Source organism: Aphelocoma coerulescens, chromosome 1 (assembly GCF_041296385.1).
Source record: "Aphelocoma coerulescens isolate FSJ_1873_10779 chromosome 1, UR_Acoe_1.0, whole genome shotgun sequence".
Classification (NCBI taxonomy): domain Eukaryota; kingdom Metazoa; phylum Chordata; class Aves; order Passeriformes; family Corvidae; genus Aphelocoma; species Aphelocoma coerulescens.
This window is the reverse complement of record NC_091013.1, coordinates 95,861,808-95,877,999: the sequence shown is the minus strand read 5'-3', so window position 1 is coordinate 95,877,999 and position 16,192 is coordinate 95,861,808. Positions and strand designations below refer to the sequence as shown.

General features: G+C 40.5%; 1 long non-coding RNA gene across 2 annotated transcripts in view; it reads right to left on the bottom strand.

The window, feature by feature from the left end:
* Positions 1–16,192, bottom strand: part of LOC138112501 (uncharacterized) — a 90,156-nt gene that overhangs the window by 27,663 nt on the left and 46,301 nt on the right. The window contains exon 4 of one of the 2 annotated variants that reach the window (XR_011151760.1): positions 7,064–10,569. The exons of the other annotated variant lie outside the window; for it this stretch is intronic. This is a non-coding gene — a long non-coding RNA (uncharacterized lncRNA). Of the gene's footprint in view, positions 1–7,063; positions 10,570–16,192 lie in introns of those variants that run through there. 2 annotated transcript variants of the gene reach the window in all.

The following is a 16,192-nucleotide window of genomic DNA, read 5'->3' as shown; positions in this document are numbered from 1 at the left end:
TGAAGGTGTTCAGCCTGGAACCACTCTGTAGGGAGAGGAGATCAGGATCTAGGCATCTCAGTCTAGATCATCTCAATACCACATATCCAGCAATAAAACCAAGTTACTTTTCACATGGAAATGGCCTCTGTGATCACCAACTGGTGAATAACAGGAAAAGTAGCCAAAGGCTGGAACAATAAGGATGTCAATAGTATTTCTATAGCAATCTTCACAACCCTTAACCCTTTCACAGAGGAGAAGGTGGGATACCATATGCAAGGCTGGAAATTCCATCTGTTCTTGCCTAGCTCAGATCAGGAAACAATTCCCTCTCCCTTCTGAGCCAGACAACAAGCATCAGTGTAAATAAGATGCTTTCTACTGAGCAGAAAGAGAGGTCTTATTTGAAATAGTCATTTCAGCTGATTGCCACAGGCACATAAACCTCTCCTCCGTATTTATTTATGTAATCAATGCTAAGATAAGCTTGTTATTCTCTCATTTGCTATTCAAGTCAGTCAGTGTTTTTCTTCACATCCTTCTGTTATCAATTGTTTAGCAGAGTACAGTAAATCAAAGAATTTTGTTAGGACCAAATGGGTTTGCTATGAGTTGCTGTGAGTTCTGGTACAACAGACCTCTAGGACTGTTGTCTGAGTCACCTGAGTATTTTTCACCCAAAGCATCTCCAAGCAAGGGAAGCATTTGTAAGGCTTATGAACTAAAGGCAGGGGCTTCCTACTTCAACACAAATGCACAGAGAATTAATGAGCACTGAAATTCAGGAGCTCTGGGAAACTGTTCTCTAGCAACACTCTTCAACAATTCAGCATGGAGACACAAATGCTAAGGGCCTGCTGAGCTGCACACTGCTGGTAGAGCTGTCTAGAACTCAGTCTAACAGAGTTAGACACAATGACTCGAAGCGGCACCATCCCAAAACTCCCTTTACAGCTTGACACATCTCTCCTAACAAAGAAAAGCATGATTCACCTCAGACAAAAATTCAAGATAGAAGGGTCACAGTTCCCAAGAGCTTGTCATGATTCTGGGCCCAGTTCCTTCTTCCTGGGCAAACAAACCCTCAGGACACTCCATGAGAATTCCAACAAGCTCCCACAAAACTCCTGCAAGCTGAGAATGTCCCAAGACTTCAACAGGAGACCACGCAGCATTAGGAGAGCAGAGGGATTCACTCTATCAAGGAGGGCAGAAGTGCTGCCAGCTGTGATTTTAGTCTGGTTTCTCAGGCCTCCTGCTGCCCCTGCCATGGGGCCAGCAGGGAAAACGGTGACTCCTCCAAGCATCCATACACCTGGATCTGCAGACCATGCACGAGCTGTGTGGCCTGGCCCCAGGACAGCCCATGTGTTCTGCCATTCTCTAGGAGCAGTGCACTTTGAAACCCCACAGTTTCAGATTAGGAAAGCTTTGGGGTCCCTGAGCCAAAGGGAAGCAGATATCATTGCACTGCTCCAAAGCAATTGTATGCTGGGAACACAAGGGTTTTTTTAGGAGTCCAAAGAACCCTTGCTCAAGGTGTCAGGATCACGATTTACCAAATCCACTTTCTATACCAAGGGGCAACAGCCATTCTTCAATTCTTGGCAGTAGCATGGAAAATCCCTGGAGATAAAGTCCCAGAAAAACTGGTACATGTTTTAAATAAATAAATAAAATGTCTGAACTTTTTTCCCCCCTCAAAATGGAAAAAAACATTTTCAGTTGTATAGAAAGTTCGGCTTTTTTTTCTCTTCCCAAGTGGAAACACCTTCTTTTTCCTGAATTTTGTCATTTCCAAGGGTCAATAACCTTGAGTTTCACTACCTCAAGCTATAAAAACCTAACATTTAGATAGCCTTTCCTACCTGTCTGGCTGCATAATGAACATTTTTAAAGACTTTATGATAACCCCAGAAATTAGGTATTGATAAATCTTACATATCATCATGTAGTGAGTAAACTGACACAGAAACTGAGAGCCACATCTGTTGTCAAACTACTAGTAAGTGTTAGACCTAAGAACAGAGCAAAAGTCTTCATTCCAAGTCATTCCTGAGTCTTGGAAAATGCTACAATCTGCCATGCTCTTGTCTTTATTATTTCTTTATATATAAATAGATCTGATTAAAAATCTCCTAGGTACTACATATGAATTTCAATTAGTGTAAATTGTCACTTGCTTACCTACTATTTAGTGGATTCTTTAAATGCACATCGAGCCTCTGTCATGTGCAGAAAAGATGTGATGAGGAGAGACCTCTAATCTGTAATACAATAACTTACTGCAGTCCATCCATATACCAGTTTTATGTATTTTTTCCAACAATTTTGTATGTACATCCACATCACAGAATAGACTTATTTCCTGAATTTTAAAAAAGCGTGATGAACAAATGTGTAAAATTAGGAAGAAAGACAAAATTAGTTTGACTGCTTGAGACTGACAGTGGAGTTGATTCTCCATTGTTCTGTGCTTTAGTTCATTGCATTCCCAAAAAGACAGTGGATGCTGTATGCAGAACTGGGGTTCCATGTGAATTAGTCATAAAACTGTCCTGATTCAGTAGTGTCTAATACTCAGTTGGAACATGAGCTGATGCGGAAGGGAACACCAAAACTTGGAGTAAGGGAGTTTTTTTTCAAAGCTGATCCCTTAGTTTTTATCGATGGGAATGATTTTTTTTAGCTTTAAAATTCAAAAGGGAAAAAAAAGTCACAAAAATATGATAAACTGACTTTTTTTCATCATCGTTGCACCGACTAAACATGCAGATTGCCTCTGGCAAGGTTAGCTAACCACTTTTTCTTTCATTTTTGTTTCTGAGGTGACAAGCCAAATGGAAATCCATGACTTAAAGGAAGCTTGCAGAAGCTGTTAAGCGTTACTTAACAGCAAGTTCTACTATGTTGCTTATGAAAAAATGGAAACAAATATTACCAAGTATATAACAAAATTCCTTGCATCACTGAAGTACCTCTCCTTCTCTATCCTTTCAGTAACTGAACATCATGTCTCAGATGACATAACCAAATTACAACCAAAACATTGATAAATGGTGGCTCCAAAAAAAGACATCAGCTCCATCCTCAGGGAGTGCAGTGTTTTTAGAATGACAGCTATTTCTGAAGAAATAAATTTATTTTTGAAATAAATTGTGTATTAGACAGATATATACACACTATCTAGACAGAAGCATGGATGATTTGTTTTAGAGGAGTTTTCAAAAATAACCACTGTTTCATCCTCCTCCTCATTTTATATAAATAGCTACAGACACGTTTTATATGCACTCACATATATGGAGTGAGATTCTTACCACCATACAATGCCAGAAAGAACAGCAGCCTCCTGGTAACTCTAAACCAGCCCACAGCATGTACCTATAAAAGAGGTCTGTCATTAAATACAAATTTAGCTAAAGAAGACCCCCATATTTCTGACTTTCCAGCTTAACTTTCCACAAAGAAGGTGAATGGGCTCCTCAACTGTACAGCGATTTCTCAGTCTTTTTATTCTGAACATTTCCAGTGAGTAGGCCAGGGTGTTTTCCTTTGACAGTCTATCTCAGGTTCACAGAACAGCTTGCTCTCCTGTGACTTACTTTAAAGCCCTGTCAGCAGATTCCTCATTCCAGACTCTTGAAATCTGAAGGTTAGTCCCTCCTACCCTCCCAGATGCAGCAGATATTCATTGAAACTTTTTATAATCTTATTTAAAAAGTCAGCTATTTTTCCACTATTAAAATGGGGTCTAGATATTTTAATGGTGTCAAAAAAAACTCAGCACGAGGCCACAGTGCTAAATTGGTACTTTCCCTTTGCCAAACCTCTGGCTTATACTGGAGACCAGCATCTCTTCAATCTTCTGAGAAGCAATCTCATTTTCTCATACAGGAGCTGAGTTTGTCCTCTGCCAGTGCTGGGATGATGCAAGTATGTCTGCAACCCATTATTAGTTTTTTATCTGTCCCTAGCTCTCTCCTGGCAACTGTCCCTTTCCTCAAGCAGAGCTAGCTAAGTGGCAAGCAGTTCTGAGGGTGGATCTTCACACCTACACAAAACCCCACAAGAACAGGCTGTGTTTTGTGTGAACACAAGGTGAGCCTTGTGTAGAACTACATGTAAGAGGATGTAGGAAGAGGGGACTTGATTGCTTTCACCTTAGTTTTCCAACCTTCATTTACCACACCGTCTGTTTCAAGCTAGTGCTGCTGCCCTATATATTTCTGCTGCTTTTCCTGTCACCCCCTTTTTAGTTATTTCCATTTCATATAAACTCCCATCTTATTTTTAGATCCATTTCTTTTCACAATGTGCTTTGCCCAAGGCAAAAGCAAACATATAAACAAATCTTCCAGCCAAACCCTGAGTTCCTTTCTTAGTGTTTGCTGCTCAGCCCTCGCCAGAGTCCCTGTACTTCACAGGTCAGTCTGGCTTTCTGTGTGAGGCAGTGTGGTGTTAGAGAACAGATGAGCCAGAAGGAAGGAGGAGAAGAAATAGTACAGTGTGAGCTCAAGCCTTCTCACAAGCTCTGCTCAAAGCACAGGGCAGAAAGGGGTGCTTAGCTCCTCTCATGCTCTCCAAACCAGCTTGTAGCTGGATTGAGCCCCAATGTCCTGTTTGTATCCAGCCCCCAATGTGCCTTCCCCTCTTGCCTCTAAGAGATTAGGATGTGCCTGTTAAAACTCTCATCAAAGGAAAAGGCAGAGGCACTTCTGTGCTGCAGGAATACTTGTCCCAAAAGGCAAAGTCTCCTCAGATAACTCCCTGCAAGACAGTATGGTCTTGCAGGTGAGCTGGGAAGGACACAGACACCCACACCACCAGGTGTGAGCCAGAGGTAAGCCCAGCCCTCTAAACAGAATGGCTGAAAGCTGGTCACTGCTGATGTTGGGCACCTGTCTCAGACATCAGCCATGTGTAAATTGCTTTGTCTGTATGAAAGCAGTGAAGGCTGCAGCAGCCCACGTGCTGTACCAAGGTTATTTGTTGTTGAAGCTACATACACAATACCCAGAGGAAGGATGGTTTGGAAGGGTTTTTGGAAGAGCAGTTGCAGTGTGTGCCAGCTACATGAAACGTGAGCCCATCTATCTCAGTACAGCCAGATGCAAGACTGAGCATGTGAGCACATCCCTGAAGCAGACATTGGGTTCAGTCTCACCAAATAAGTGCTATGCTTGCTACTTTCTTTGAGAAATCCTACAGAGGGAAAGAAGAACAGATAAAATCAGTAAAATAGTTAAAATATTAAAGTAAATATTAAATATTAAGCCAAATAAAACATTCTCTGTATGCAAAAAGCAGGCGTTGCATTATGGAAACATCTCTAAGGAAACCATTCTGAGGTGGTCAGAGAAGCTGAAAGGAGCTCTCCTACAATTGTTAATGGAAACAAAAAAAGCAGCAGTAGGAGAAACCAGCAGAGCAGGGACTATCAATAGCCCTTTGTTCTGTTCTTCATGTTTGACTTGGTGAAGAACAAGCCTAGGGCTGAGGATTCAACCAGCCAATTGTAAATTTAAACATGTTTGCTCTCCTTCATGCTTGCCAAAACCACTCAGTAGTTCCTGGTGGCTTTAGGTTTATGCAAGCTGAGACTACAAAAAGCAATGCTACCCTCAGGACTCCCAGAACAAATTGAGTTAAGCAGCTCTTTTATCCACCTCTGTATCTTTTTTGAGGCTGACGAAAGTTTGGCATACACTTAAAGGATATCTGGGCATATTCAAGCCTTCAGAGATAGCTATAGAACAGAGATCCCAGAAACAACTTTAAAGGCTCTGGGCCTCAATCACCAGAGATGCTCCTCTGGCTTCCAGAGAAATAAGAACATGACAGAAGACTACAAAATTACAGACTTATCAGAAAAAAAAAAAACAACCTAAATCTTTATTTGGTGGGGAAGGACAGAATACTTTAATACTGCAGTATAGGTAAGAAATAAAGCCTTGGTTCCCCAAAGTCAGAAAGAATTTGGACCAGGGGGCAGTACAGAGTGAACTAAGGTTAGTCTTAAGCGATATTAGTTTAAGTATTGTGGAAAAATGGGATACATGGACAATGATACAAGTTAAAGTTAGCATTTTTCAAACTGTCTCCTGCTTTATAGCAGGACCAGAAAATGCATGAGTAAGACTTGGGGGGCAGGGGGTGTCATATTTATTTGCTTTTAAGTAGTTTTTTTCCCATTTTGAAATGAATCTTTTCCAAGATTCTGTCTTAAGTCTCTAGCCCTTAGTCAGATTAAAAGTGAAGGTTTTAAAACTCAAACACTTGAGCAGAAAATTTTACCCTTGACACAAAACTGCACAAATGTTCAAGCCAACTCTGCCCAGCACCTGACAGTGTTTTCACTTTCAGCCTGCTCAACCCTTCCAAGTCCAAGAGAGGAGCAACAGAGTTGACCTGTTCCATTTTTGCTGTAATCCCACCAATTTTATACCAGTTAAGAATGGTGCATCTGTCTGGTTGGCACTCCAGCTCTCGGCCCAGTGAAGCAGTGCAGGCCTGTTTTCATTACAACACAAATTAATAGGCCAGACTCATATACCAAGCTGGGATAGCCAAGACACAAATATCTGCCAGGGCTGTTACATGCCCATGAAATTCAGTGTTCTGACAGCATGATGAACAGCAAGGGAAAGGTAACATTTCAAATTGCTGCGGTATGATTTAGCAGAGGTTTTCTGCTAGAGCACAGAGAGACAGAAATAAACTAACAAGGGTGGAAATCTACTGCCCCAAAGCCCTTTGTTACAGCCATGAGGGATGGGGGAAAAAATTTAAAACAACAACAACAACACAAAAAACCACACCACCCTAAAAACAACTGCAAATTGAGTTCCTGGGCACACTTCTAAGACCTGACTTTTGGCTCAGTATTCGGTGTTTTTAAAAGGCCATTCTTATAAATACAACCAGAGATAGAAGCAGCACTATTTGTATGAAAAGCAAACAAGTACAAGAAAAGTAGCCATTCCATAAGAACTGCCACAAATACATTCCCCCCCCCCCCCCCCCCCCCCACTGAAAAAAAATTTTGAGTCAGAAATTTTCCTGTTAGATTTCAGTGGAACATCATCAAAAGCCCATTCCTTCCTAGTGCTTTTGACCAGAAGGTATGATATATCACAAAAATACCACCTCAAGACAGTCTTTAAATTCATAGATCAGACTGAGGACTCTCTCACAACTACTCCTGAATATTGAGGAGATGCAATAAGGCTCAGATCCCCATGTGGCAACTTCATGCAATCAAGAACAATAACAAATATATGGAATTAACTAGTACTCTGCTTCAGCTTAAGCCATCTTCTAGAAAGCACTGACAAAGTGACTACGACATCCAAAGCACTTGTTGCATTCAATTCCAAAAGGGGCTTCTTTAAGTGGACAAGCTTCAGCTTAATACAGAATTAACTAGAGCATCAGGGAGAGAAGCTTGAAGTAGAAGGGATTCAAGCTTAACTCACATCCAAAACATAGTGTGAAGAGAAGAAACAAGAAATACCAGACAAATCAGACCTTACCACAAGAGACAAGAAATAAAATTACAGCAAACACAAAGCTTTGAAGAAATTAGTGGATTGAAATGATCAAAAGTAAGGCTAAGTGTTCAATTTTACATGTCACTTAAAGGATGGTTTTTTTCCTGCCACTCAAAGTCTATAAACTGGCTGTTGCATCAATCTAGGGTTGGTTGAGAGAGAAAATAAAATTACTGTCACTGCCAGGGAAGTATGGAGGCCAGTGAAAAGGCTCCTAGTCAAGTACACACCAGATAGTTTTTAACATTAAGAGACGTGGCCTTTGTTCCTGACCACCAGAAGATCAAAGTAATATATCATGAGTTTCAAATGCTGATCTACTTTTTCAATTCTAATTCCTTTTCCCTGATACTTATGTATATAAGTATATATATATTCCCTGATACTTCCTGTATGTATAAAATGCCAGGACAATAACACATTTTGCTTTGGATTATTATTTCCAGACAGTGCACAGCAAATGCTAGAGTATAAAAGTCTCATTTCAACAACCACTTGACAAGAGGAGAGATTTACTTGATGACAGATGCCCTTTTTTTTTCTAACAAAATTAGAGTGCATGAGTTAGTCTTCTGCTTCCAGTTACACATGCCATTTGTCAAAACAGGGTAGCAGTTCAAACCTCATGTCCATAATTAGCTTCTTTTCTGACATCTCAGAGACATTCATTCTGATGTTAGATGTGCACCAAAAATCGAGCCATTGCTTCAACCATTACACATCTAGGCTAACACTCTCTTCCAGAGCTCAAAAAACAATTCTGTACTCCAGCTGACACAGCAAACATTGCTGGAATGTATTTTATGCAAACAGTATACACATATAAGGAATTACTTTTACTCTCAGCTTGTCTTTCTTCTGGCTTTTTTATCTTATAAGGAAAGCTGAAGATCCTGTTTTAAAGAGAGAAGGACATGCATAGATTTGTGGCAGCCTGCTAAAAATCAGCTTGACTCAGTGCACAGTTTAATCTGTAGAGAAGCATTTTCACAGTAAGATCTCCTTCTTCTTTGATCAGCAGCTGCAGGTGATGAATGCTTCAGCACTGCCTGATGCAGTGAGAAGCAGACTCAGAGCGTTTGCTGTGCAGCCAAGCAAGCAGCCCAAGGCTTGTTGTCCACATACACTGAGTCAATGTGGATGCCAAAGGATGAGACAGCAGGGACAAGCTGCTCTCACCATAGTGGAAGATAAGAACCTGTGCTGAAGAGCTGTGGGCCACGAAGCCCCAGCTGCATGGCCGATGGCAGGGTGGCAGAGGCTGAGATCTGAGGAGGGGCCAGCCACAGCTCCCCAGGGCTCACAGCTCTCGGGCAGGGCTTTGGCACAGGCCAGGCAGGCAGCTCTCTTACTGCCCACAGCAGCCTCTTTACCCTGGGGAGCTGCCACCTCTTTTATACCAACAACTGGCCCTGCAGGTATGGTCAGATGACAAAGCAGAAGGGTCTCTTTACAGCTTCGAGGTCACCCATTTCCCAGTGTCCGATCAGTGCTGTTTACATGGTGGTCCTGCTGCACCTTGTTTATGCCTCCAAATCCAGCAGGAGAGAGATCATATAAGCCTCAATTACCCAAGAAGTGAGTCAGAAATGTGTAACACTGCAACTATTCATTCCCAACAAAACATTTTATCTTAACTGTCAAGAAACATTGCATGTGCCTAAACAGCACTGTACAACTTATAGTTTAAAATGAGCTGAAATCCCCCCCTTTTATTCACAACTGTTAAGCCAAGAAATGAAAAATCCCCTTTCATGCTTACTCTTGTGGTTTGATGTAAAACAATTACTTTTGTTTCATTTCAATTTAAAACAGAATTGTGTTTTATATATTTTTTTATTCATTCTTATTCAAGGAATAAACAAAAGCATCTTAAGAAAAAGCTAAATGAAAAGCATCATTTCCCTTCAAAACAGTGATTTAACTTTATATTTTTCAGGTTGTTTTTCCTCAAAGGAAATCTCAGTTTCTTATTCAAAGATAGTATTTTCCTGTGGAAATTTTCAGGAGAATTACTATGTTGCCAGTAGCAGAATGAGCCACAAGACTCTGCAGCTCTTAATTCACCCTGTACAGAATTAGCATAATACACACACGTGCTTTACCCAAATCCTTCTCATCTACACAAAGCTCCTGTCTGTTCTATTTGTGTTCCCACTTTGCTCAGCATCTTCCCCATGGTACCGACATTTATGCTGCTTTATGCATCCCATTTCTTTACTCTCACCACACCCACGGGCTGGCTCCTCTTTTCTCCATGAAGCACCTCCATCTTTGCTAGCATAAAAGTCAAAATTCACTCTCAGCAAGAAAAAGCAGCAGGAAGGCAGGGGTAAGTGTGGAGGAGTTTCTTGTGGCAAGGAAACTTTGAGACTTTGATTCTTTCACGTTTTCAGTGGGTAGCTACCCATTGGAATCACTTGGTTATCTTTACACGTTAAATGGAGGAACACAAAGAAATTCTTAATGAGGCCTGCCTAAAACAGAGACAAGACAAAAATCTCATTTCCTGTTATTGTTTATAGCTTGTCTTGGAAGCCACAACTGCAATCTGGGTCCCTGGTGTCCTTGGCATGAAGAGAAAGACAATTCGTGCACCATATGTTCTACAATCTACAGAGGCGAGACAAACACCAAGGGAAAGCATCACTCATCCCATTTTATGGGTGGTTTAAAGCCAAGGAGTGACGTGGTGAGGTTGACAGTGCAAGGGACTGAATGTAGCTCTCCTGGTTATCAGCTCAGCTCCTAAACCATGCTGGACGATAGAAAACCATTTCTATCGATGGACAATAGAAAGCTTAAAAGTAGTATTATATCATAGCTAAGGTAGAAAAATAACCTTCCCAGTATGAAACAAGCATATTTCTTTCACAGTTCCTGTTGAACTTATGTATTTCCTAGTGAAAGAGAGAGGGTTTTCTAAACATTAGTAGAATGGAAAAGTGATGGAAAACTACTCCTGCATGGTATCCAGCCAGAACTCGTGTTTCAAGAAGGAAAGGGAAGGGTCCTACATGCTTCTCAGCTGGACCTGTAATCACAAAAAGAAAGTTCAGGTTCTCAACTGGATGTTGTATTAAAAAAATGAGTTATAATGGCAATAAAAGTCAAGGTTATCAGCCTTAGCAACCGAAATATTCCCTGCTTTTGCTGTATCTAAAGTGACTACCCTACCTTTTCCCATTACACCTGCATGTGGCTTTTCTGATTAGACTGTTCATTATATTGCAAGACCTGCTGGGGGTTTTTTCCTTCCTTTTTTCCCCGCTCTCTTCAGTACTTATTTTCTCCAGAATTACAGTCTTCAAGACAAGAAATAATATTTGCAAAATCATACAATGCACTTAGATTAAAAGACATGGGGTTTTTTAGTGCTCAGAAAACAGAACTAATCTGGTTTGAAATTTGCAAAATTAAAGATTTAAGTTTTTCATTTTAAAAGGACAAATTGAGAGAAATATCTTCTAAACAAAGCAATTTATTCCTTTAATTTTAAAAAATATGTATCCTTCCAGGTGAGCTATCCTTTGAAGTTCTCTTCATCCCAAAGAACAACAGTTTGGTAAGAGCCAAGCAACATTTTTTTTTGTATTTTTTGTGTGCATATGGACATGCATAGCTATTAAACTGATTTTCACTAAAAGCTTGTAGGACCAATCACTTCTAAGGACAAAAAAAAAGATCAGTGCATACAAAACAATATCTAAATACAAAGGTATGTGCCCCTTAAATTTTCTCACCATGAACTGCTTACAAGTAAGCCACATTTTTACATGTTAGAAAGGAAGCAGGAAGCCTCTGCAAAATTTAGAAGTTACTTGCAGGTATATTATATCTGTTCTCATGTAAGTCTCCTTCTGAAGGTAGGAAGAAAGATTAAGCTAAACAATCAGCAAACCAGGTCACAATAACTTGTGTCCTTTTAATTTAGCATGAACAAAAAGATCAAGGAAGTAGACAAGTTGGACAGCCTTGCAAGATGCAGATTGGGAGCATTTTTATGCTTTTTAGAATGTAACAGCTTTCAACAAAGCTGTAATTGCTAGCACTTTTGCTGGAAAAATTGAATATGGGAACCCATCTGGATTTGTTGACTGAATCCTGAGCCTTATCCATTGCCGTGAAACTCAGAACAATTTTGCTATTAATGTTCTCTGTGGACTGAATCAAGCCCTGAGTCTTTCAGAATTAGCTGTTTAAAGGTGAAGAGCTACCTGAGGGGATATTTTCACCTTGGTTTAAGTATCATAACAGGCATAAGTCTTACAAAACTGAACACTGGCTCTAGAAATCCATCTTTAAGGCCCCCCAGCATTTGTACATTTTCATGAGTTAAAGTGAAAGCTGTTTGGAGAAAGGAGTAGGTGTGGAAATTACTTTAAGTCTCCCTCAGCTATAACCAGAGAGCTGAAGCATATGTGACACTGATGAAACAGAACAAGCAGCCTGCAGTGTGCCTGAGCCCTGGCCACAGTGGGATCCCCATGACACAAGCAAAGAAACTGCATACCCCTGAGATCACTCTGTTCTAGAGGAGACAGATGGTGAAACAAAAGCAAACAGACTTCTCACAAACCTTTCAGATTACCAAGGCATACGAGGTCCCTTCCTAATCTTTCAGTCCAGTGGACAGAAGTCCTTTCCCAGAAAGGAAGATTGTGAAAGACAGCACATGCAAATAGTGAAAAAAAGGTGTGGGGCTTGCTTCATCCACTTTCTGACACCTACAATGAGGATGCCTCCATCTCAGATGAAGGACCACTTAGGATCCCTTTATAGTCCAGGACAGGGAAAACAAGCACTTTTACAATGTAATTCAGCTGCCTATCTATTTAGAGATCTACTTTTGGAAAAGAGAAAATGAACTGCTGATGTGTCTATTGTTCTGTCTCATACAGAGTCCAAGTGACCTGTTCAGTCTGCAGGCACCCACACTGTCAGATCAACTGTGCTTAAAAGCAGCATACTGGGTATAGAAGAAGCATGTCCAGTAAAGCCTTTTTTATTTTCTTTCTAATAAGAGGGACTCTGAAGTACTGTCAAGATAACCATTTCCCCCCATCTAGTGGTGGGATTGCATTTTAAAATATCCCACCCATCTTATTTGACTACATTTTGAAACTGGTGAAGGTTGAAAACAGTACCACTGCTCTGCAAGATTCCAAAAATCTATGACTGTGATTACAGCAAGTCACATAAACCATGTGTCAGATGTCCTCACTTCTTAATTCATTATTTTAACATCCACATCATGTTATCTCTGCTTTCCAAAGTGCTTAAAATACATGAAAGACATAAACCTATCATACTAGTCAATAGCTTGCTTATTTATAGATTGGGTACCAGGGATTGACTCTTCCCAACTATAGTTTATGTCTATTTTTAGTATTCCTAAAGAGCTTTGTTATTCATCTGCAGAAACTGCCATTGACATGTGGCATCTGCTTCAGAGTCAACTCACCTTTTAACTGTTTCAGCAAACACAAATGAAATAAGTTTATTTCTAGACTTAGAAGAGCCTGTGAGGGGATAACCCAGGTCTGGGTCAGATTTTCAGCAATGTTCAGCTGAGCATCATGGTTAGATGTTCTAAGCTAGTGCTTGGGCATACTGTACATGTTGAAGTTATAGAATTTTCCTAAAGGACAAATCTGAATTGTGTTTTATTATAGGCTGCTGAGCTGTTCAGTGTAAGAGGGTAAATCCTGTTTAATTTTGGACATATTCTCAGGAATTTTTCAAAGTGGGGTTTTTAAAGAAATAGCTTTTTACCAGAAGCAGAAAGTTTTCAGTGTGCATTTCCTAAAAGAAATTAACTACCTTATATACCTATTCTTATACTGGATCTATGCCCCATACTTATTTTCCTTCTGGTTACTGAAGTCAATTGATTCAAATACAACAAACCCCCCTGTGGGCCCAGGTAATATCCTCTGAAGTCATTACTTTGAATTGAAATAAGCTTGAAGCACCAAACAGACACAGCTGAGCACTCACAGAGAGAGCAAAAATAGGTACAAAAAGCACATCTTAGGCAGCCCATAAGCTGTACGTCAAAAAGCCTATGAGAAGATTGAACAAGGAAAAAATCTCTTACAAGACTCTCTTAAGATAGCACAAAATTGAGACAATTCATTGTGGGTCTAAATGCAGCTTAATGAGCCAAATCCATATTGTGAATTATGTGCCTTTCCTTTACCTCCCCACAGTGCAGAGCACATTACCATAAACAGAAATGTTCTTAGAGAACCACTTACCTTTCCAGTGGGAATGCACCAGCAGTAAAGTCACAATACACCTTATAGTTAAACACTTCCAAGATGCAGTCAGATGAATAGACATCTAGCTTAATAACATTTTAGCTGGTCAATATTCAACACAGGCCATTTCTAGCAAAGCTCTAAAAAGCTTGCTGCTAGTCCTAAAACCATTGTGTATTCATTCCCCTAAGTCTTTATCCCATTCCTGTTCCTCACCTAAAAAGAAGCGCACACAAGTGACAGCACAATTGGTCTTAAATTTATCCTCTTTCACTGACTCCAGATCCAACTTGGGCATGGTTTTCTACCCCTTCTCTTTTGCTGGTCTCCTGCTTCCTGAGCAGAGCCTAGGGACTTAGAGAAGAAGGGTTTTTCCTCAGAAGAACTAAATCACACTTTTTTATCCAGCCTCCTTAAGAAGATGACAATGCTTTATATGACAAAGAAACACAATCCATGTCTATCTCAAGGCAGGAAATATCCTCCATCAATTATGATGTGATGGTATATCTGGTATCTAGTTCATCTCATCCTCTTTGGCTTTTCATCCACTGGTTTGACTCCATTCCTTCAACTTCTGTACTGACAGACTTTGGTTTTATAACAAATAGATGGAAAAGAAATGACCGGTCATGGAAACAAAATTGCCTTTGCCAAAAGTTAAATTCAAAATCAGAGCAAACAAAGCCTGCATCTGCTCCTTTGCCTTCCCTGCCAACAATAATAACCACTTACAATATAACTATAATTTTACATAACTAACTATACCTGAAACAGAAGCAGAAGTTACCAGTTCCTCAGCATAAAGAAATCAGTAAAACAGAAAGCACTCTATTATCTGGTAAGTTTTGTTTCGCCTTCACTTTGAATCACTCCCTTATCCCCCCAACCTGGCAAGGTGCTCTAGAAATAAGGGCTTGCAAGTGCCTGTACCAATGTCTCAATATAACACTGAAGTCCTGCTTTCACACAATTTACAGTTAGCAGCTGGGTTGCCACACATTCCCTCTGCGTGCTTCTACACCATACTCATGCAAAACTCTTGCACATTCTTCCACATAATCACCCTTTGAAAGTTTATTGCTGCTTTGAAAAGGTCTGCATCCAACAGCAGGTAAAATCTGAGGGGCTTGTCACAGACCTACTTGGAACCAGAGGCTGAAAAATCAGTGGGAGAGAAGGCCACAGGGGCAGACAAGGGTCATCATGGCAGTCACCACTCAGAAGCTGGCACTGGCACATAAGCTGTCCTTAAACAGTACACCTGAGTTTGGCTTACCACCATGGAGTGTCAAAGCCCCTCTCAGTGCAAATCTGTTTCTTTTAGCTGAGCTATCAGCCTGAAATCAGAAAAATATCAGCTTACAAGCTGACTTTCACAGGATGTGTTTTGGGGACCTGCAACGCAGTAAATATCACAGAGCACCAGGCAGCACAGATGCCTGTGAATACAGTGCCAGGTAAACATGTATGCCCACAGCCTTGTAAGAACAAGCCATTCCTTGGCAAGCTACTGGGTTTAACCTGAACAGGCACAGATTACGTGCTTATTTTCAATTAAAAATAAAACCTTACAGGCAACTTATGCCTGGACCTTCCTTCATAAAGAAATGGAAACAAACATTGCTATTACCATCAATTAAATTTGCTGCTTGCTTTTTAGCCTGCCGTTTCAGGGATAGGATGACCTTAGGTAGCACTTAAAGAGTGTTGGCATCAGACTTGGCTTTTGAACTGTAGTCTGGATATGACATAATTAACTGTAAAACAGATGTCTCTAAACAAGGAGGTAAATCAAACTGACAGACCATTGTCCGATTTCAGTGAGGTGTAGCTGACCTAGAGGAAGAACATAACCCTACCAACTATAGCACACAAAGAATCTCTGCAAGATAGAAAAATCAGAAGGGTTTTAGCCAAAAAGTTTGAGTTCTCTGCAGTCTGTCACAGGATTCAGAAACATTAGTTAAACATTCAAACACTACCTGAGTGACTTGCTCTCTAATGCTCATAACCACTATAAGAGGCATAACAGCCGAACTGTAAGCCCTGTAAACCTCACGCTCTAGAGACTACGCTCTACAGGTCAAACGCTAAGGAAGGAGGGTGTGTGGTTTGGAGTCAATGTATCTAATCTCTTCATGATCCTTCACCAGAAATGCCTTACCCCAAGGCCACTGCTTAAAAACTCCAGACACTAATGAAAGGGAAGGAAACTGAACCTGTGGGCACATTCTTCACTCTAACCGTTCAGATGGCCCACCCATAGCTATAGATAAACGTCTTGAAACCACAGGTTATTTATTACCTCAGAAGAGCCCTATGATACCATTCTTTTCTCCGCATTTCTCCTCCTATGCAAGCCAAAGAATTATTAAGCACCCAAAGCTGTCA